The sequence below is a fragment of the Struthio camelus genome, chromosome 4 (assembly GCF_040807025.1).
Source record: "Struthio camelus isolate bStrCam1 chromosome 4, bStrCam1.hap1, whole genome shotgun sequence".
Lineage (NCBI taxonomy): Eukaryota > Metazoa > Chordata > Aves > Struthioniformes > Struthionidae > Struthio > Struthio camelus.
This window is the reverse complement of record NC_090945.1, coordinates 26,271,404-26,292,010: the sequence shown is the minus strand read 5'-3', so window position 1 is coordinate 26,292,010 and position 20,607 is coordinate 26,271,404. Positions and strand designations below refer to the sequence as shown.

The following is a 20,607-nucleotide window of genomic DNA, read 5'->3' as shown; positions in this document are numbered from 1 at the left end:
GAATACACACAGATCTCTCAAGAATACAAATTATGTTCTGAACAGAAAGTTGGCTCATGCATGTCAATTACTTGTTATAAAGAATAAAACGTTCACCTATATTTAACCTTTAGAGGGAATGGAAAAAATAAAGTTATTGCTTGCTATGTGCTATTTACTAAAGTGGCAACTGGCAGGATGAACTTTAGAGAAAAAAAAGTTGCTCTAGAGAATTCTGGGAGAGTAATTTTGAGCAGGCAGAGGAAGTCTCACAGCAAAAGACAAAATTGATTTGTTGCCAGCGTGTGCAACATGGGAAGAAGAGACATGCTCAGCAGTGGTGCTTAATTGTCTTCTTTATACTCAGTACACTCTGTAGTCAGGCAAAAAAAAAAAAAAAAAAAAAGCCCTGAGTCAACTAATGCAAAACCAGAGAAGTTCTGGCCTGCCTATTGCACTATTGCAGGGCCGGTTCAATCTCATTACTTATTTATGTTAATAACACCAGTGTTTTTGGTCACTAGGATATATAGGCTATGGATAATCTACTTGAGGAAAGCTTGTTATAGCTATTAGTAGCTTGTATATCTATTAGTAAGTGCCTTTTTAAAATGATCTTGCTTTTTCATCGAAGAGGATCAATCTTCTTGTATTAATGCAAGTAGCATTTGATGCTTTATTTATTTATTTATTGTAAACTCTTGCCCTCTCTTGAAGGTTCTCAAAATAGCAGTATCTTTAGGCAAAGATTATATCGGCCTGTAGTGGCACAACTGTAAATCTACCACTCTGGTTAGATAGGGTTAGCCTACTCCATGAGTTACTAATGTAGTCATCTGGAAAAATAATAATGAGGAGGGCAGAGGGAATAGAAATTGACTGCCAGTAGTAAAAGCATAGTTTTTCAGAGCTGTGCAAAGTGAAACATTTCAGACCTGAAACGTGTAGCCAACAGAAAACAGATAAAGATTTTTCTTGTAAGGTATGTAAATACAATTTGAGTACCTAAGTTTTCATTTTCTTTGCCCAACTTTCTGGAGAAACTGGGCCTCATTCAGTTCTCCCCTTGAACTGAATCAGCCTAATTCCAGAGCACCACTCATCCCCTTCACATAAGTGTTGTACTGTTGACCCCTTCATACATGACAAGGCCAAAAACATCCATTACAGCTTAGCTAAAATAAACTTCTTGGGGCACACTATAAGCTGCAGATGAATAGTGCAGATTTTTTACACACACAGTAGAAATACTCTTTGCTTGGGATAGCTCTTGTTTCTATGTACAAGTCTGGATTAACAACAGAAACCAAAGTCTTCCCTATTCACAGTCCAGGTCCAAGCAGGAAGTTGCTGTGTGAGTTTATTCAGTGGTCTAGATCTTGATTTGATGATGTGTGTCTCAAAATGCATGAGAAGTAATTCAGTCCCACGCTTGCTCCAGACATTCACATTCCTGAACAAAGAGAGACTGGTACATAACTGTAATATTACCCATGCTCACAGTCAGGTGATGGGGATGTGGCTGGTCTTGCTCAGGTCTTTGTATTACTCTTGATTTCTGGTTATGGAGGTGAAAGCAGAGCACTTTTAACTAGTTATCCAGCTAGACCACTGGGATATCAAAGGATACAGCAACTGCAGTAAGTCATTCCTGGTTTGTTTGGGGTGGAAGGTGTTAAACAAGGGCATTTCCTTCTTCGGGAAATGGGTACTTGTAATAGAAAGTTATTTTTAGTCACTCTGCTCCTGGAGTTGATATATAGAGCCCTGACCTGTCTGCTGATAACACATTACCTCATTTGCAGCTCCACTGTTGACGTGTGCACCGCTATGTCCTTGCTTGAACCTGGCAGGCACTGTGCGGTACAGTTGTCATGGCATTGTTTAAAGGAGTAACTGCAGCCATGAGGTTTCTACCTGTTCTAACCGACGCAGAAACCCAAAACAGAGTCTCAGCACCAAAGCATCTTAGCAGTAATAAGCGAGGGGACAGATTCACATCTGTATTATACGAGGAATATCTGGAACGGTATTGTTCGAGACGCTCCAGCAAAACAGTCCCATTGTGCTAATGCAGTTGTCCAGACCTTGAGCCAAAACTCAACAGATGTAAATCAGTATGGCTTTACTGAAATCAATGGAACTACCCTGATCTACAGCAGCTCAACATCTGCCCTGTTGTCTCCTCCATTTCTTGCAAAATTATCAGAATGCGTTGGCCAAAGCAAACAGGATATCTGTTGTAAGCATTCAGTCTCCTTAGAAAGCTGGATACGAAGGGCCAACGACAACCGAATAGTCTCTCTTCCTCCTCTCGCTCCTGTTTTTAACTGCTGCCGGCATAGTGCCACATCCATCTGGACAGCCAGACAAGTCACTCCCTTTGGAGGCGGCACGGTTGCATTTCCATGAATTGGCACGGGGACGGCGTGGCCGCGTGCCGATCGGCTGGAACCCTTCCGCCGAGAGTAAACGCGTCACCTCTGTGACACGCTCGACATCCCTTGGCCCGCGGCCCACGGCCTGTAATCCCGAGTCAATGCTCAAACTAGGTTTGTCACCCAGCTGACAGTGTAGTGACCTTACTCCATGACACAGATTCAGTTCCATGGGTCACGGGAAGATATCGTATAAGCCATTTGATCATTTTGAATGGGAAATTAGTACCGCCTATTATAAACCAGCTAGATATGTAAATTCATCCTAACTCATTCTCTTGGGTTGTGCGTCTTTTTGCCTGTGTAATCATTAGAGACGTTTCTATCATTGTACCCATCACTATATTATCTGGTCACACCACGCTAGCCTCAGAAGTAGGTAAGAGCAACAGTCATCATTCACAGAAAGCCAAACCTCACAATTTTCATAGCAGCATGGCTTTAAAAGGAAGGAAACAAAGCCTTATTTCTTTATAGTCTCCTTTCTTGGCTATATAAACTTTGCTTCACCTTTTGCTTGCTCTGCTCACTTCCTACAAGCTGAAAAACATCACTGCTTTATTTCAAAACTTGCCTTCGTAAGCTTTTTCCTCCACTGTATCCATAACCTCTATCTTTCATATCTAACCTTCCCCATTTCACATTCTCATTCATCCACTCTTGCCCTTCTTTAAGATCCTTCCTTTCATCTTGCTGCTTTTTTTTTCCCCTGCCCAAGGAAGGCCATGTGTCTCACTCCTCTAATCTAATCAAGCTCTGCATTTGTATCTGGATATGTAAGGCACTCTCCTCACTTAATCCCTTACAGTCTGCTTGCTCCCCAAGTACCTACGCGTTCTCTGCCTGTGTGACTACACTGTTTTTCTTCACATCCTTCAAACTTCTGTCTTCAGTTCTCATTACCAAACTTTGCAGCCACCTCCAACTGTTTCCAAAGGAACCTAAATTAAAAATGAGGAAGGGACTTATTCTTAACATACTGCCAACTTCCTTTTCCTTTTGGCTCTGAGAAGCTCAAGCTTTTCATTTTAACATCTGTGACATGGTTCTCTAGGAGAACTCGATGACTGGCACAGATTTCTCATCCTGCAGTTGTGTGACTTAACAAGCAGTAAAACAAGATAGAACTTTTCTAAACTGCAGCACCACTTTGCACTGTCCATTTCTGAAGCGCTCCTCTGACTGTATGGTCAAGCATTTCTGATTTGGTTTCCTCAAATCAGAAGTTAACTAAGTTTCTCTCCATACAAAACAAGAAAACTTTCAATATAAAATACTACCCTCTAATGAGCCAGTAACGAATTATAGCAAGTCTCCTGCTTGAAAAGGCTTGCTTGTTTGTACTTTCTGCCTTCTCTCCTGAACCTTGGGTTCTCTTGGGTTGCGCGTTTTTTTGCCTGTGTAATCGTTAGAGACATTTCTATCATCGTAGCCATCACTGTATTATCTGGTCACACCACACTAGCCTTAGAAGTAGATAAGAGCAACAATCATCATTCATAGAAAGCGAAACCTGAGAACCTTCTCAGTGAACCCAAACACTGGATGTCTTCCATGAAACTCTTCCAATTGCCTCCTCTTACCCCATTAATACCAGTGACCACTCTGCTCGCTATCACTAGCTACTACCATCATATATCCCTCTTGTAACTAGAAAAATATACTTTAAACTGGTTTCCTAGCAAAATGGATAATACGTGATCATACCGTGCATATGGGCCCGTTCATCCTTCACAACTCCCTCAAAAAGAGTTTGAGTCAACTGGCTGGTTTCGGCAATGTTGGATGGCTTGGTGCTCCAAGTTTTGTGAAGATAGGAAGCTGGGTAAAGGAGAAAAAACTCTGTAAACATCCCAAGTGACAAAACAACTAATGGATAACCTCACGTGTTATTAAATGCCAGAGAATCCTCATGGGAGAGAGCCCTTATACGCTTTCCAGCCATTGGAAAAACTTCTTTTGACTCTTGCAATCACTCAGAAGAAGTAAACCCATCGGTGTTCATAGGCTTCATTAGTTTTGCTGATCCCAGAGCTACCTGCTTGAAAAGCGCAACATGGAGCCTAAGTCAGGAATGGTTACCATTCCAGTCAGAATTTGCATTTAGGCACGGGAGTAACCAATACTAGTTCACAGCCTTGTGTTCTTAAACCTCAGAGTAAACATAACATAGCACTGAAACTGCTTGCGTGTTTGCACCAGCTGGAAAGACTTTGTTTCTTCGGTTGCTGTTCAGAACTAAAAAAAGTCTGTAAGTGAGTCAGGATAAGAATAGGATACATGCCAATTCTGAAGGAGTCATCAGCCTATTGGTATATTGATCTACTAATTCTTACGTCATAGTAGTTCAACTCTCTTCTAGAGATGATTTTTTTTTATAACCTGCTCATTGCAGAATAACCTACTCCATGGGATAGAGTTACAGCTTTAAAAGATCCTAATAAAGTATTTATTCAGTAGAAACTGCAAGACAAACTGGGCAGTTTTGAGAAAGTCTCAGAGTACATAGTATTCATACAGAAATAACTACCATAAAAGGCAACAAAAATTTATTTTAGATAGTGCTAAAGTGATTTAAAACAACCTATGCAAGGCTAGAGGGGAAAGAAAGTCTACATGGCTGAAAACACTGGGGAATATTCTGGTTTGCACACACTGTCATGCTCACTAATACAATTACTCACATTTCTATATATAGCACTGTGTATCCCAAAGACTGTCAAGGTGTTCTGTACAGTTTGTGTGGATTAAAAAAACCAACATACAGAGATCATTCCCTTCACTCCCTACCCTCCCCTTGCTCTGAAAAAAATGTAACTATTTTGGAACAGGACAGTTTTTTGTGTGAGAAGTATTAAATTAAGCTACTTTGTCTTTCTGTGCCAAAGGTTCAGTGCTAAGGTAAGGGAAGGTGGTCTTACATAAGAAGATATCAAGCCTACTTCTTGCAGCATCTGTTTTTTTCACCAAATTGCAGAATAGTTGGGGTTGGAAGGCACCTCTGGAGATCATGTAGTCCAACCCCCCTGCTCAAGCAGGGTCAGCTAGAGCAGGTTGCCCAGGACTGTGTCCAGTTGGGTTTTGAGTATCTCCAAGAACGGAGACTGCACAGCCTCTTTGGGCAGCCTGTTCCAGTGCTTGGTCATCCCCACAGTAAAACACTTTTTCTTACGTTCAGACGGAATTCCCTGTGTTTCTGTATGTGCCCTTGCTTCTCGCTCTGTCACGGGGCACCACTGAGAAGAGTCTGTCCCTGTCGTCTTCATGCTTTCTCATCAGATATTTATAAACATGGATGAGACTCCCCCCCCCGCCCCGAGCCTTCTCTTCTGCAGGCTAAACAGTCCCAACTCTCTCAGCCTCTCCTCATGTGACAGATCCTGCAGTGAACTCGCCTCCAGTATGTCCGTGTCTTTCCAGTATGTCCATATACTGGAGAGCCCAGCACTGGACACAGCCCTCCAGGATTGGTCTCACCAGGGCTGAGTGGAAGGGAAGGATCACCTCCTTCCACCTGCTGGCAATGCAGGTGCGTTTTTTTGACCTAATGCAGCCAGGATACCACTGGCCCTCTTTGCCACGAGGGCACATTGCTGGACTATGTTCAGCTCGTCCCCCAGGACTCCCAGGTCCTTCTCTGCAGAGCTGTTCTCTACCTGGTCTGCCCCCTGTACTCATGTCTGGGGTTATTCCTTTGCATTTACCTTTGTTGAACACCATGAGGTTCTTCTCTGCTCATTTCTGCAGCCTGTCAAGGTCCTTCTGAATGGTGGTGCAACCCTCTGTTTTATCAGCCACTCCTCCCAGCTTTGTATCATCAGCAAACTTGCTGAGAGTTTTCCTTGTAGCTTTCTTAAATTAGTTTACCTGCTTAGCCAAGGAAGTCCAATACCACAGCTCAAGGTGGAATTGCTGCTGCACTTTCCTTTCTTGCACAACTTTTTGACCTAAGCTTCATAAAGCTGGTCCTGGCAACTGTCCACGTATTGACAAGGTCTCATGGAAGTCAATGGAAATACCACAGACTGTATACGGGTCTGCTGATCAAATGCCAGAGACAGAAGTTTCAAGGAAGTGGCTCCAAAAACACACGTGCAGTACACAGCAGAGCTTAGGTACCGTGCAGGAGAGTTGTATTAGCTAGCATCTGATCTGGTCACTGAAACCACATACCTGACTTCCTGAAGAGCAGGCCCTAAGGAATGTCGCTACAAAGGCATTTAGATGTCTTGAGATTCAGACGGGTGCTTTTGTAATTCTCATGAGGTGCCTAGTTAGGTTAACTACAAACATGATTTCATAAATCCCCACTAGGTGCCCATCTGCATGAGTATGTGCTTAAACACCATTGCACGTCTTGGCTCACCTTTTGCTCGGGTCTTGTATTCAACGTTTGTTAAACTTTCCCAAGCAATTGCTGAGAAGAGCAACGTCCACCTGCAGCCTACGGGGAGGTCCCTGTGCCACACCACTGTCCCTTTCCGTCATAGGCTGGGTGAAACACTGCTTCCTCTCAGCGTCCCTCTGTGCTGGGGCCACCTGATTAATAGCCTGGCTACGTGTGGAATCGAGGGCTGCTTCCTCAGCATGTTCCTATCTGGTAACTGGCTTGGACCCAGAGAGAAAACCAGCTCCAAAGCACGTGGATGCACATGTGGCTTTTTCCAGCAGGGCAAAGCTGTTCCTCTCCAACTCTAGAGGTCAAGGTCCTCACGAGGAGCCAGTTCCTTTCTCTCTTGTGGATTGCCCACTGTGCCTGCAGAGAAAGGTCTCAATTTAAACAGGTCTGAGGAAAATTCCTATTGCACTTAAAGTTTCACATCAGTTATTCCATTCCATTCTATTTGATGGACTCATTCCTCAGCTTTTTATTTACACACAGAGCTTCTATGTTAGTCATGTGCAGCAGCTAGATAGAAATCCAAAGTCTGTTGCTTCATGATCTCAGATCAACGTGGAAATCACTCTGCTACCCATCTTGTAGCAGTCGCCTCACTGTTGCTTGCTCTCCTGCATTTGCTGCTTTTCCCCATTACACAATCCAGTTATTTTTCCTGAATTAAAGCTACTCCCATTCCTTGCATGTTTCTGTGATTACACCATGATTATCTATGATGTAATTAAGAACGCTGCCTATTTGGCATCACATGTGCTTTTTGTAGTAATGCAGCACTCTGCACTCCTATTTTATGCCTTCTCATTTCCAAGCAAGGCTGTGAGAGCACAGACGCTAAGTTGAACAGAGCCTGAAGAGTTTCTTCATTGAAACCCAATTTTCTTGACAACTGTCAGCTCACAGAAAGTCAGTTTATTCTCATATTGCCTACCCAAACTACTTTAGGACAACAGAAGCACAACTCTTATCCTTAAGCATATTTCCTGCTTTTTTCACTATAATTAAAAGTCACCTGGAATGACCCACCTTTCCCTATACACCCCCTTCTTGCATGACTTCCTCTTGGCTTGTATCTTCCCAGCAATGCAAGCTAAAAAGGCTGCCATTACGGTGCAAGGGAAGAAAGCAAAGGCACAACCACTTTCGGTATTTTCTTCAGATGAAACTTTTCCTGAACTGCTCCTTCCTTAACCTGTTCATTACTGTTGTTCATAAAATAATGAAAGAAAAAAGTGCCTTCGTTAACTTGTCGAGGGAAGGAAGTGGGGCGAGGCACTTGTTTTAATTAGTTATTTTGCGAACATTTGTGCAAGGATGCAGCCTGCTGCCAAACAGCTTCTCAGTTAGCACGTCCCTGTGGGCATGTGGGCAGACTTTGGTTGCTCTGGCGCTGTGGCTTACAAAGGTGGCAGGGGGATAAGACAGAGAAGGAGGCTTTTTGGGGTTTTTTTGGCTTTTCTTTTCCCACTCTCCTTTTTGTGTTACTAGAAGAGGAGACAGTGGGTGGAACCTAACTGGGACCAAGTGACCTGCTATATTCAGCAAACTTGGCTTGGCCTCTGCAGGATCAGAGTGGGGCAGCCCAAAGCAGCTGACCAGGACCCCACCACGCGCTGAGCAAGAAGCTATTTCTCATGCTTAGTAATGGCAGATGAAATGTCAGCAAGTAAGACTAGGACAAGGAAGGACTGGAGAAAGTACAAGGACGTCAAGCAAAGACATGCAAACCCAGCCAGCAGTTTTTGTCACTGACTGATATTTCTTTGCAAAGGCCACTGTATTTATAAAGCTCTCCAAAGGCTGGAGTGTTGGGTTGGGGGGGGGGGGTGGCAGGGAGAGAGAGAGAGAGAGAAGGAAGGGGATTTTTTTTGTCAGAAAAACTTTATGGAAACTATTTTTTTCCTGATGAAAACAAGACGTGCATCCAGGCTTCAAAAACACAGCTTATTTTAACACTAGCAGGTTTCAGCTTTTTTGTCACACAGCAAAACAGTGTTTTGCATCACTGAAATTCCCTGAGGAGCACAGTAGCATTTCTCAGCATGTTGGTTGTCAGATAATGCACCCGGTAGCTTCTGCTCGGAAGAGGGGGGTGGCAGCGAAGAGATTAAAATGATGATTCAATCAGGAGACTCACAGAAATCTGCCTAGTGACAACTTTTTTTTTTTTTTTAAAGACTCAGGCTCTGTGGCATAGTTACAAAGGAGGAGCCTCAATTAAAATTACCAGGCAGATGAAGCATTTGAATGGGCATCTTTCAATTCTTTTCCTTTTCAGCTCACAGTGAACTCTCTTCTCCTTTTCTGTCTTTTTCTCACGAGTAACAGTTTAACTTTGCATCAACGGTTTCACTTATCTGTTTTCTTTCTATCACCAAAAAATCCCTCAAATTATAGTCTCTCTAGAATGTGATGCAAATAACTTGCATTTCTATGATTCCTTTCAGCTAGGAGGAATTTAAGAGTCACTTCTGCTTCTTATCATCCTGTGAGTTGGTCTGTATATCACTATCCCCGGTACAGCTTGTGAGGCAGACACAGAAATTAACTTAGGGTCTGCATCACGATTAGCCTTTGCTGGCTGTCCATATCAGAAGTTACACGCGCTTTATTTGCAAGTTTATCAGATCAAAACAGAAACCTTGTACAGCTCTGGTTCCAGCTCTTTCTGTTTCTGACACCTGTTGATAGTTATGGATAAAATTTCCTGCACCAGGAAAAGTAAGTAAAAACTCAAACTGTGCAGACCATAAAACAAAAATAAAACCTTGGGCATTCATTGTATATATACATGTGTGTGTATATATATATATATATATATATATATATATGCACAACATTTTACCATTAATAGCAAAATCGTGTCAACTACATGAATTCAGGTATAGTTGTTACAAGTGAGGCTAGTCAGCAGTTTACTCTGGACCCTGTTTTGTTTATCTATTAATTGTTCAGTGAAGCAGGCCAAGTTCCATTGTCTGCTTTCACCCGAGAAGTGCAGCGCTCTCTTAAAGACTAACGTCACTTTCTTAAACCAAATTGCCTTTGCAGGGAAGATAACAAAGAGGGGGGTGTATTGCTGATTGAGTGGCAACATTTAAAGAACAGCCTGATGAAATTCATTTTCTGATTACGGTCATCTTCAATCAATTTGGTTGAATGGAGCATAGAGCCAGGTAACTTGGCTTTGAAGTTTGTTACATTCCTGAATTTTGGAACAGCCTGCAGTCCAGTGACTTGTTATGTATGTACTTTGCCAGGCATAGCAAGCCAGTTTGCTTCATTTCTAGCTAGCTTTTGAAATTAAAATGTAGATTCAAAGCAGATGGGGAAGTTTCTGCAGCAGCTGAATAGAAATACACAGAAATTGAGAAAAGTCCCTCGTCCCTCCCCCCTCCTTCAAAACAAAGTCAGCTATCATGTAATTCTGACAAAAGCCTATTCTTCTACAGAGCACATAAAATTATCTGTCTGCTGAAGATCTGAATTTATGTACTATCAGAGCTTTTTGTGAAGTGCTGAAGGGCCCTTTGGTCAGCAGTAGAATTGCTCACAATGTCACTATTGCAAAAAGGAGCAGGGCGACCTCAGCTCAGGAACTCCTTGAAAATTTGTTTTACATGCAAATAGAGGAGAAAACAAACAACAACCAAAAACCCAAAATCAATGAAACGGAAAATGACTTCCTAGGTGGCTGATACCTCATCGGCAGTTCAGTCTAGCCTTTCTTTATTGGAGCAGCATAGCAAAGCAGTCCTCTGGGATTAGAGGCTAGTAAGTACAGACAGCTGGTCTCCCCCTGGATCTCTCTCCCACACTGACCTTGCACAGGGAATCCCTCCCCCTTTTATCCTTAGATAAACTCCCATCATCCCTGAAACGGGAATAACTGTGCCATCTCGCAGTCACATTGCTACTGCATCTGTCATGCATCATTGTGAATCACCTTTGTTTTCAGCAGGGAGTTTCAAGTCATTACCTGCCTGAAACAGGATTTATTCAATGCTTTAGTGACTCTGAGGGATTTGTTAACCAAGGCACAGAAAGATTTCCTACTTTTGCCTTTTTCTTTTCTTCTCTAAACAAACATTTCATCAAATGATGAAATGAAAAAGAAACTTCCCTTCCTTTCTTTCTATAAAAACACATAGTTTCAGTTTGAACTCTGATCTCTGCCATTTCACTACAGGTGGGTGGGTACCTTTTCCTTCTCCAAGCTCTGGATTCCCCCCCCCCCCCCAAACACACACACACACTCACTCTCTTCCCATCTCTCTTTCTTACAGTCTTCAGAATAATTGATCTCAGCTGTGATATTGCTTATTTTCTCCTTCCTCTGGGCAACACATCTCCCCAAAATAGTCATTGTCTCTTCTTTCCCTGTCCCCTTGAACAGCAACTTACCTATCAGAAAAACACAGCTCCCTCCCCTGTGATACCATCTTTATCTCCTCCATGCATAGCAATAACAAGAATTTCTACTTCTTAAGAAAACACCCCTAAAGCTCAGGGAGAAAGCAGATCAGCTGTGGCAAAGACTCTGTATTTCTATAACTCTTTTTGCTCATAATCTAGAAAGATTCCTATTTTATCCCTAAACTACAGAATTAGAGTTTCCCTTGGAAAGTTACAGTTTCACTACTCTCTTCATCTAGCCTACAACAAGGTGAAACTATTGCTCTTCGTTATGACAGATGCTTCTTTTTCTGGATTTCTAAAACACCATTTAAAGCTCAACAATAATCCTTTCCTCCCACCCTCTAAAGATGGCCAAGAAAAACTATTTTAAAATTGGGATGAATAAAAGAAAAATGAATGTACATTTTTTCTTGTAGGATAAAAATATAAACATGAGATTTGCGTAAATTTTCTTCCTTCCTCAGTGACTCTAAGTACAGTGAATATTGAAATGAGAACAATAAAAATAAACCAAGTGTAAGGACTGTGGGTGTCAGGAACGAAAGAGAAGTCTGCCCTTCCATTTTTGATTTTATTTCCAGCTCTAAAGCATTTTGTAATTCTGCTGGTAAAAAGGGCACTGTCCATGGACCACAGTTGTGTAGGATATGAAGATACACATCTTTCTGTATCTGCGATATCTTTTAAGGAACTTCCTTTTAAACTAAGAACTTGCAGTGTCATTTGACTTCTCTGGGCTTTGACTCAAACTCTCAGATCCTAAGTTGTTGGGAACAGTAACGCTGCAATATCGATCAGTGGAATTTTGGAATGCGCATTGAGCAGTAACATCATGCAGGGCACAAAACTAACATGAATGCTGTGTGCATTTTAAGTCAGCAGGGATTTTAAGTGAAGCAGCACAGAGTTTCTAATTTGTCATACGTGGTGACTTTATTTTAACAAAGCTTTGTGTCATAACTAGAAGATAACAAGTGAGAGAACTGCATAAATCTTCCTAGAACATGATCTATATTACAGCATAACTTTGTCATAGAAAGTGCTGTAATAGTGAAGGAGGAAGTTGATGATCTTTGCGTGACTTTGGAGGTGTCACGTACTTAATATTAGCCATCAGGTTTTCTTTATTCAGATACTATAAACCTACTTGTTTCCCTTTCTAGATGAGAAATATAGAGAAAAAACCTCACAATTAAAGTGCCTTAAATAAAAGCTCAAAGAGTTTCCCTTTGAGCAAAAAATAAAAAGAATGCAAATAAACATTGTCAAGCAGTGAAAGGCTTAGTATTACAAAACAAGAGCACTGTGGGAGTTACTGGGACGTGACCAATATAAAAAAATACCACCACTGACTATTTTTCCCGTTATTGAAAGTAGCACCCTTAGGTTATTAGCATCTCTAATTTCCATGCATAAAGTCTGGTCTCTGCTCTGGTCAATGCAAGTTTTCCCATCAATCGCAATGGAGCCAAAAGTTTGTGGTCTGCCTTTCTATTTATAGTACCTGTAAATGACACTGTAAATAAAGTAACATCTCACTTTGCATTTATTTTTTAGTGGCTGTATGCAATGTGAAAACTACCTAAAACTGAATCCAGACAATGATGGAACCACAAATGAGGACAAAGAGTAAAGGAACGTTACAGCTGCCCCTATTGAAAAATAGGGGGCATCTATTGAAAACCCGCTAAATATCAAGCCAACAAAGTTCATTTCAAATTTATAATTATTTCTTTTATGATATCTGTAAGTAGTTCATCCCTGAACGTCTTCCGTCAGAAAAAAAGATCCTATCTCTTGTACCATGTGCTGTACATTTTCCCATGCAAAGCCGTGCAGGGTGTGTAGTCTCTCTCTGGCCACTGTTTTACTGCGTACATGCAAACGGCAGTTTGAATAGGTGGATGCACAGCCTCCCACCTTTCATGCTAGGTCACAGGTCTCTCTTAAGTATTCAAATGAGGAACTGTGCAAAGATACAGATACACCCCAGCATGCCTTCCAGCTGCCCAAACAAGAGTCTAAGGTGGAAATAACATTTTGCAGGTTGCATTCTATAGGGATGGAGAGTACGTCGAGGTTTTCCAACCAAATAAACCTGGGATGGGATGGTAGTCTAACCACCCTGAATTCTTGACGGAGACCTGCTGTTTAGCATAACATGCACTAGTTACAGCCCTCATGTTTGTGTGTGTGAAAAGCAAAACTCTAAAAAGATAAAGTTGGCATTTGCCAACTTGCTTTGATTAATCTAGTTCCATATATTGTAAATATATATCTGTATGCTTAACTGAAAGAGGTTGTCTCAGTTTTGCACACTGTTATGTATATATGTTATTGTAATTTACTGCAAGTCTGTATCAGCAACTGTGACCTATATGAACAAAATAATTAACTAAGACTGATGCCCTGTTTCAACTGGAATGTAAAGTGAAGGCTAAGTGATGTCACATGAAATCCACAGTATCATTCAGTATCCCACTGCTCACTGGAGGGAGAAAGAAGGGTCTCCAGAGACAGCTTTGAAGAAGTGGCTTTATAAACCCTGTGCTTGGTATCTCAGGTCAAATGAGGATGTCTCTAGATACAACACACCAGGCTAGATCTGAGGAGAGGATTTCAATGCAAGTCTGTGGGATCAGGAAGAAGTGTGAAGCGCTCTGCACTGGAAGATCCAGAGGGTCACATGTGAAAGTTCATATAAAGATTGATTTGAATCAAAGTATTTCAGTTACTCGGAAATGACCATTGTAATCGCAAAGCAAAACCTTAACTTTAAATTAAGAAGGAAGGCTTTTCTCATCAGCCATATCCAGAGGAATTAGCTTGATTGTCTTGCCTTCTTGGAGCCTTTGAGTCACTTAAAATTCTAAGCAATAGACAAACAGAGAACATAGGAGATAACATGCTGCAGTCATTTAGCATGAATTTCATTACAGCCCTCTTCTGTTTCACTTCTTTGCATACACAGTTACTTCTGCAGGTATGCTTTTGTTGTTTTTAAAGCAAAAGCTTCTTATAACCTGTAAAAATGGTGGTAATCTTTAGTTTCACAGTCAGCACAAAGTGTGCAGTAAGTTCCTAACTTTCATCATTATTAGCTATTTGGGCACCTGAGCTAGAGGGAAGCCGTCTGTAATAAACACTCAGTGGATGCCACGGGGCACCTCACCAAGGAGAGACTTGAAGACCAAGTCAGTTGGCAATCCTCCCTAATTTCATCTGCAAAGACTGATGTCAGTGTTTGCAATCATCTTATCTCAATTCATTAGCTTTAGTTTCAAGTTATTGTGCTGCCTTCCTTCAGCTTCAGCTTCCTGCAGCTCTGGAGCACATTCCCCCACTTCCCCATCCACTTCCTCTTGTTAACCTCGTTTGGAAAATCTCTCTTAAAACCTGTCTCTTCCTTTCTTCCTTGCTACTATCTGTGGTATGCCAATCTTTCCTCCAACACGAATACAATCTAAGACAACAAACTGAATGAGAGTCATTACTGTTGACATATTTTAATCTGTTTTAATCTGTTGTAGTAATTTCCTTTGTAATCCTGAGCAAGCTTTTCAGTATTCGTTAGATGCAAGCTCTCCCCAAGAGCTCTCTTGGAAAATGGGTCACCTATCTTGGTTGTTCTTTGCATTTCCCTCCTTACAGTCTAAAGCAATACAGTGTCTACTAGTATCTAGTTATATGCCCGATAGCCTGTTTCATCAAATCAGATTTTGAAACCTAACTCCAAAGAAGCACTTCTTATTCTATGATGGATAGTCTATCCTTTTGCAAGGCTGCGTATCTCCTTATAAAGCAGTTCCTCAGCATTAGGCTAGATTTAACATAATCTCAGTATCTTTCCTTGAACTCATTGGCAGCAGCACTGCTAGAGTTAAAGTGTTCTGTTTTTTTGTTTTAGCTGTAACATCTTTTTGCTGATTCCTAAATATCTTGTTTTACAATAGCTTCCTTCAGGCAATAGAGTCCAGAGCAAAATTTAATCTTCAGAGAGCATAACAAAGGAAATCAGCCTTAGTTACCAAAAGATCATTAAGTAGTAGCAGCTGTTTTCAGACATTGATTTTTTTTTCAATGAAGCCGAAAAGCTAAGGCATAGACTAAGATTTTATGCTGCCTGGTTATACTGCTGTGTAGAAGGAAGCAGGGTGGGAAAAAAAGGAGCAAACAAATCAGGGTAGGCAGCACCCTGATCCTACGAGTCACATATCGCAAGCTTCTGGCAGCTTTGAAGATCTACGTTCCCCCAGGAGCAAGGGCCGGGGCAGGGGAGCTCCCGCAGAGGGGGCAGCAGCTGCTGGGTGGCCCCTTCGGGGCCTGGTTTGTGGCACTCGCCTGTGCCAGGCAGCCCCTACTGCCACACGCCAGCCCCTCGGCTCGGAGCGAGGGGTACGGCTTCGCTAGTACTGGCCAGGCCAAGTCTGTTACCCATGCTGAAGGGGAAGGGGAGGAAGGGGAGGGACTGGAGCCAGGTGAAATCGGCACCCTGAGCGCAGATTCACATCTTCAGGCTTGACGAAAGCACGGAGCAGTCTCGACCGCTTCCTCTGTAAGATCCCTGGAACAACACACCTACTCCTCCAGTAATAGTTTCCCTGAAGGGCTCGGCATGCTGCAGAGTTATCTCATTCAAGATGCACAGCAGTATGGAAACACATATCTACACTTCGGTGCTCATGTGCTTTGCTTTAGTCCTCCACATACATCTTTTTTAACGTTTAACTGCAGGTACACCAGAATAACTTCTTCCCATCTCATTTTCAGTTCCAATTTTAGGTGCCAGGAACTTTGCAGAACTTTTGCTTAATCACCAATACCTATCTTAAACTTTAAAGATCGTTTGGTTGGGGGAGCTGAAGCATGTTTCTGATTTATTACACGTCAATTACAGGCGAGCTTTGGTGTGCTGGCTCTTAGGAAGGGCTGTTTGCTGGGGAGCGGAAGGAGCAGATAAACTTTGTCATTCATCATCATCCCCCACCCCGCCCCACAGTAAAATTAGCAGCTCATTTTCTCATAACCAACCTAGCTGGCCATCAAATTGTTACCTGGCCAAAAATAAAGTGACCTTATATGCATTGGACAGCAGCAGGCATTGCAGCTTAAAGGACTGCATTAGACATTCAGTATCCTGATAGCTGCCTCTTCTCTTATCCCCACCCCCACTTTTTTTTTCTTTTCTTTTTTTTTTTTTTTTAAGGCAAAGCAGCTGTTCATTTTCCCCAAAGGCTGTGCAGAAGTAATACTACCAAATGCTGTGTTGTGCTTGCTTGTGAGCAAAACTGGTTGGTATGTCAGAGCTTAAAGGCTATCTTCCTCGCTTTGCCCCCAGCCCTGCTCTCTCCCCTGCAGCCTTTAGGAAGGGGAGCGGGGGAGGGAGCGAAGGCCTCTGTTGGCAAGAAAAGGAGCGACTGTGCTATGCGGCCACACTAAGCGCATAAGGACGCACGTAGGCCCGCGGGAGTTCAACCAGCACAAAGCGAGGTGTTCCTTCAGCGCATACCTGAGCTCGAGACCACCATACGTATTAGACTTCTGGCTGAAGGACTCCTCCGGCAAACACTTAACGTAATCTTTCCAGCTAGGAGTAGTTCCACAGGGCTTGCAGGATCAGGTCCTTGTTGCTGAATGTGTATGTTTAAATAAAAAAAAAACAGTCTCCTGACCCTTTTGAGCAGAGCTCACCTGTTGCCCCTTCAAGGAAGAGTAAAGAGAGGTGTTTAAAATACTTCTATTGTTTTCAATGTCTGTAGTAAGATGTTGACCTAAGCTGAAAAAATCTCAGCTATGATTAATAAGTTTCGTTCAAAGAAGTCAAATATCTTAGATTCTGAGCTTTCTAAATTGAGTCGAGTGTGTACTTTACAATGGTGAGCTTTTTATCAACACTGCTTCTTTGTACACTGAAAGCATGACTGTGTTACAGACAGACAATAATCAATTAGTGAAATAGGATCTCGTGACTGAGAATATGAAGCAGACTTTACGGGTAGGGACAACAGTTCTTTTAACATCCATTTCTGCATGTCTCTTTTAATATCCCAAAATGTCAAAAGTCTTTCATTAGAGCTTTGGCAGTTTCAAACTCTCTCAAATCCACTTGGGCTACTGGATACCTTGGAAGATTATGAACTGATTTGAGCTGGCAGGAGATGGCAAGTTGCCACAATGAAGAATAACCGACTGTTTTCAAAGCTTTGAAAATATTTTAAAAGGAATGACAGAGAGAGGAGTGTTGAAGTTCCCTTTAGGACTGTTCAAATATCACTGTTCCAAGTGTCAGCTGTGGGAGTCTAAAAGTCTTAGCTAGAGTTAAAACACAATCTGCCGGCTTTTTTTTCTCTTTTAGTTTGGCAGCAGTGAATTTTCTATCTCTTCATGTTGCATCTTGTCATAAAGAGGAAGATTTAAACAGGGGAAAGAACGTGCTTTGAATTATTGGAAATTAGAAGGAAAGTGGGAATGCCAGCTCATTCTGCAACTCCAACCCAGTAGTCACAAATTTTTTCTGGCCTTACAAATCGGTAGAAGGGAGAAATCTCAATTTTAGAACTGTACTTTTAAATAGACATCCTATCCATAAAAATCTAGATTTTTTACTGGTTTCCAGTTTCCCTCAAACTCTGGAAGCAAAGTTTCCGTAGAAAGGCAAACACTTGTCCCTATTTTTTTCTCTAGTAGCTTTCTGGTCAATTTTTTTTGGCCACAAAATGCATAAGTTTACCCATATACTGTCAGTTTATTTTTAAATGGTATGAAGTTTTAAACAGCCATAGATTTAAAACAAGTTTTATATAAGTGCAAGTGTAAAAGACAAGAAAGAACTCAGAAATTGCCTCAGTTTTGTGGAAATAAACTGGAGTCCCTAGCTTGATCCCCAGAACTGCATTAAGAGTAGCCTTCCAAAGAAAAAGGAAAAAGCTCTCTTGCCAAATAATAAATAGACAATATTAGACGGGGGGAAAAATACTGTAGCCAAGATGGCAACTACAGAAGAGCTGTTTTTTAAACCAACTTTAAGAAGCTAGGCTGTAACTCCTTGATAAACACTGGTGTGATGTGAAGTAGGTGTCTCTTGACCTGCAGTTTGTTTGGGCCTCGGGCCATTTTGTTTGAGATTGGTTGATGGCCAAGTTCTTTTCAGACTAGTACGTTGAGTATTCAAAATGAAAATTTCGTCCCACAACTTCATCTCCAAGCTAAAATTGAAGGGGACGGCAAGAGTACCTGTGCCAAACTCTTTAGCGTGCTCTGAAACGTGGCAAGGCAGCGCTCACTCCCACGTTTCTCTTCCAGAGTTGTGCTTTTATCAAGGTTAGATCTTTGACTTCTCTGGGGTTGTCAGCTAGCTCTGGTCATCAAAAATACCTTGTCTTTCATCTCTCGTACATCTAGTAAGGCAATCGTAACTATTTTCTCAGATGTAGATTTCAGCAAGGATACTCCATGCCATTGTTGCGTGTAGATTACAATAACCCACATTACAACTACCCCTGAAGACCACACACAAATGCAGAAAGTAGCTGAATGGCAAGCATAGCTCCAGGGAGCATCTTCTAATAGACCTCTAAAAATGCATTAGATTCTTATCTTCTGCGGTGCCTCAGCAACACTGCAAGTCCGAAGAGATGTTTGTGCCAGTAGTTCACAGACTTAAACACACTGAAGTTAAAGGCTCACTGTCTTTAAGGAAACAACCTCCTCTATAAAGCGTTGTTACGAGTTCTGAGTTGTTTCTGTTGGTTTCAGTGTAATTTATACAGTCCCTCTGTGACTGAGGGAATAAAATTGTAGTTTTAATTATGAGGACGGAGTTAATTTATACAGATAAGCTATTTAAAATATTATCTAGACACATATTATAGCTGTTTGTATATCAAATATCTTAACTCAGGGAAAATCTAGCAAAATGTATATTGCATGGACATAAGTTCTCCACAGAACAGACTGTTGCATTTGCTTTATGACCTTAGCGCAGCTGGTCAGGGAACAAATGGTATGTATATAGATCCACCCGGGGAAGATGATCAGATGTCGCAAACTGGGTTGTTTATTCTGTCTAAGAGGGGAACATTAATAACAGTCTTCAGTTACATAGTGGGGGGAAGGCTGTAGCATGGAAGGATAAACTGTTCTACATGTCTCTAGCAGATGGGAAAAGAAGAACAAGGTTTATAGTTTAAATACGATGGCAGAAGCTTTCTAATAAGTAAGGTTAGTGAAACGCTGCAGTTAACTATGATTATTGCACAACTTCCATCATTAGAGGCCTTTGCAAACAGGGTGGTTTGGAATGATACAGGAATGGCCGGTACTGCCCTGGAACTGAGAGCAGGGTACTCATCTCATCAGCTCCCTTACCACCCTATTTTTCCTGTACATTTATGAGCTATTGGTTTCTAAGTCACATACGTCACAAATTGAAAAAAAATCACAAGTAGGCATGAAAAAGCATTACAAATCAAATTATGCAATAATTAAAACAGCACAAGATCCTTCCAAAGAAAGTTAACCCTTGTTTTGGCTCAACTCTTCCATCTTCCAAATCTGGAAGTAAATCCTCAGAACGAACTAGGCAACCAAGCCAAAGCTCCAGTCGTGTGCGATACCTAGCACGCCGACTTACCGAGATCTCCCACGGAGGCAGAGCTCGCTGGCTCGCTACCCCCAGCAGGGAAACCCGGCACCTGCTTGCTCCTCGGGCGCCCCAGAGGGCGCAGTGCCTCCTGCGTAGCGTGGGAGCAGCCTCTTTCTACTACCTGTCATTGCTTAATGGCCAAGAATTGTAGCCAAAAATTCAGTTCACTAAAGCATCCCCGCCTAGGTGTGGTGGAGGCATGAAAAGAAAACCAGGAGGAATGTGTATAAGGGTGTAAACGCTTCAGTGGTGAGGCCACTGGAAGGGTGGAAAGCTGTGCTTCAGACTGAAGTTTTGTCACCTGGGCGTGTGAGAGCATCAGTCAGAGTAATCCTCAGAGTAATCAACCCTCGTTACAGTCTCTGCACTTTCCCCAGCCCCAATCTCCTCTAGGTATGACCTTCACCTTCAACTTCTGAAGCAGAAATGTGAGATAATTGCATTTCATCCAAAATTCCATTTTGGTCAGAACAAGGAGACAACAGATTTCCTATTGAAAGTTCAAAGGATAATCGAAAGCAGAGCTGTGTAAACAGGCTTTCTGAGGCTGCAACATTTTACTCTCTTCTATCACGTTTTCCCCCACATGTTGCACAGCACCATTTTTGTTCTGTTTTCTCATATTTCTTTTCCAATATGATGAAACCCTGAAATCTTTAGCAGGTATTACAGCCTGCCAGTTGTCTTCCTTTGGGTCCTCCCTTACTTCTTTATAAAAGGGTCAAGAGAGC

General features: G+C 41.9%; 1 protein-coding gene and 1 long non-coding RNA gene across 4 annotated transcripts in view; one reads left to right on the top strand and one right to left on the bottom strand.

The window, feature by feature from the left end:
• TET2 (tet methylcytosine dioxygenase 2) overlaps positions 1 to 20,607 on the top strand; it is a 76,526-nt gene that overhangs the window by 23,536 nt on the left and 32,383 nt on the right. The gene's annotated exons all lie outside the window — the stretch shown is intronic.
• LOC138067162 (uncharacterized) overlaps positions 1 to 20,607 on the bottom strand; it is a 66,917-nt gene that overhangs the window by 21,987 nt on the left and 24,323 nt on the right. Inside the window, exon 2 of the long non-coding RNA XR_011140902.1 lies at positions 4,125 to 4,238. This is a non-coding gene — a long non-coding RNA (uncharacterized lncRNA). The remainder of the gene's footprint in view (positions 1 to 4,124; positions 4,239 to 20,607) is intronic.